The sequence below is a fragment of the Dasypus novemcinctus genome, chromosome 11 (assembly GCF_030445035.2).
Source record: "Dasypus novemcinctus isolate mDasNov1 chromosome 11, mDasNov1.1.hap2, whole genome shotgun sequence".
NCBI classification, from domain to species: Eukaryota; Metazoa; Chordata; class Mammalia; order Cingulata; family Dasypodidae; genus Dasypus; species Dasypus novemcinctus.
This window is the reverse complement of record NC_080683.1, coordinates 42,110,433-42,113,134: the sequence shown is the minus strand read 5'-3', so window position 1 is coordinate 42,113,134 and position 2,702 is coordinate 42,110,433.

Genomic DNA, 2,702 nt, shown 5'->3' with positions numbered 1-2,702 from the left:
TTGTGGTGTTATACTTAAGAAACCATTGCCAAATTCAAGGTCATGAAGGTTTTCCCCTTTGTTTTCTTCTAAGAGTTTAATTGTTTTAGCTTTTAAATTTAGGTCTTTGATCCATGTTGAGTTAATTTTTGTGTATGGTGTGAAAAAAGGGTCTGACTTCATTGTTTTGCATGTTGATATGCAGTTTTCCCAGGCAGCTCTTCCTTTTTAAAATGTTTTTCAATGCCTGATCTACATATGCAGAGTGGGTAATTGGTAATTAGTGAAATTATTAATAATATCTTTGACTGGATGAGCCTCACCATATACATTATCTCACTGGATCCCTATAATCCTTGTTGAAAGAGGTGGGGCAGAAATAATCCCTCTTATATATAAAAAGAAACTTAGAATCAAAAAGATAAAGTGATTTTGCTCCAGGACACAGAAAGCAGATGGTAATTTAGGACTCAAACCTCAGACTCAGACGGCATTACACTTTTTTTTTTTTTTTACCATGATGCTTTCTCTGCTTTAGGGAATATGGTATTCATCTAAAACTTTATTTTTAAAAAACTGGTCTTTATTGGAAAAAAAAAAACCAAAATATACATTCTATGATATCTAATCCTATGGTTATGAAATTAAACATGATTTACAGAATATTTGGCCCCACTTATCTCTCAAAAAACATGAGCAATCATTTTCTAAGTTCATACCTTAATTTGTAACTGAATCTTTTTTGTGTTTTTTTTTTACTGGGGCCAGGGATTGAACCTGGGACCTTGTATGTGGGAAGCCAGCACTCAACCAGTGAGTCACATCAGCTCCCTGAGTTGGTTTTTCCATTTGTTGCTTTTTTTTTTTTTTTTTTAGGAGGCACCAGAAACTAAACCCAGGACCTCCCATGTGGGAAGCAGGCACTCGATTGCTTGAGCCACATCAGTTCCAGAATCTTGGAGCTGTTCTATTGAACAGTGTTAAACAGTATGCTGATACAATGGAATTTGAGCCCTGGAAGGGATTTTCATCTTTTAAACTTTCTAAATTAGTTGTTTTTTTAATTGAAAAAGTAATACGTATACCGGGAGTCCAGTGGAGGAGGTAAGATGCAGGCAGAGTAATGGGTGCCAAGCATTAGCTTGTTCTGCAGGCAGTTAGTAATAACCCAGAGCGATCTAAATCACCTGTTTGGGGGGCCTAGGAGACCAGAAGAGCATCCTGCAACATCCTTGGAAGAACAAAAGGAGACTGCCCATCTGCAGGGAAGATTCATTAACAGAGCACTCCACACTGGGGAGGACGGTGCCCATCCTCTGCTGGTGGTGCAAGTCACCTCAGAAACTATTCCCTTGCTGGAGCTGGAAGCTCCATTTCCTAAAAATAAGGGAGGAAGAGGTGGTAGCGCCCCTATTTCAGCTACTGATTAGTAAATTCAGCTGGCTAATTAGACCAGTACTAAGAATAGCTAAAGTTTGAACCTGTTCAAGTCGGAAAGAGGCTAGTAGACTCCATTTTAACTCTGTCCCCGGGATGAGGTAAAGCAGGGCTGATTGAAAATCACAGTGATGGTAGGGATGGTTTCTTTCCACCCAAGTCAGACTGCAGCCCTAGCCTGGGGTCCAGCCCCACCTCAGTCATGGAGGAAGCTGGGGGCATCTGCAGCAGCCTCTCCAGGCAACTGCAGGTGCTTTGGGCCCACAGGACTAGATTGGTGGGCAAACCTGTGGATACATGTGTTTCCTCAACCTCTCTGGGCAATGTAGGCACTTTCAACCTGCACAGACCTGAATGTTGAGCAGTCCTGTGGATCCATCCCCCTCCCTGACAGGGCAGAAGGGACAGTGCTTCCTCAGCCTCTCTGGGCAATTGCAGTTGCTTTTGGCCTGTACAAACTAGATTGCTGGGCACACCAAAGCCTCCATTCCCACTCCTGGTAGGGGAAGGGGGGGTGTGCATCACCAGTCTGCGTGGGCAACTGTGATCTCTTTTGACTCTCATGGCTTAGGTTGCTGCCCATACCTGTGGCTCTATCTCTGCCTCAGGCAGAGGAGGAAGTGGCATGGAGTGTCACTGGGCAGCTACAGAGTTTCTTGGGCTGCACAGCTTGGATTAATGGCATGGTGTGGCTCCATACCTACCTCTGGCAGGAGAGAAAGGTGGGAGAAGCTTGATAGGTTCCTGGGGCAACACAAGTAGCTTCACCCTCCACAGCTTACAGTACTGACCACACCCTTGGCTTCTATTCTACAACCAGCAAGGGAGAAAGGGCAAGAAACAAGTGAAAAAAGCACTGAGGGTGTGAATGTGGCTCAAGAAGTTGAGTACCTGCTTCCCACATGGGAGATCCTGGTTTGGTCCGCAATGCCTCCTAAGAAAACAAACAAATGAAGGAACCAACTTAGGGAAGCCGATGTGGCTCAGTGATGTGAGCACTGTCTTCCCACATACAAGGTCCTGAGTTCAATCCCCTACCCCAGTATCTCAGAAAAAAAAAAACAAAACCTGAAAAAATTCAGACTGGCTAAACACAAGCCACTATTAAGTTCCAAATTATGTTTATGTTGAATCAAGTATCAAAGAGGGCTGTAACACAAAGCCAATCAAATAGAGAGCCCTAGACTAAAGAGAGAAAAGGGGGAAAGAATAAGTATATTGAGTAAATCAGATGCCAAGACACCAACAACTAATTATAATCCATACCAAGAAACAGGAAGATATGG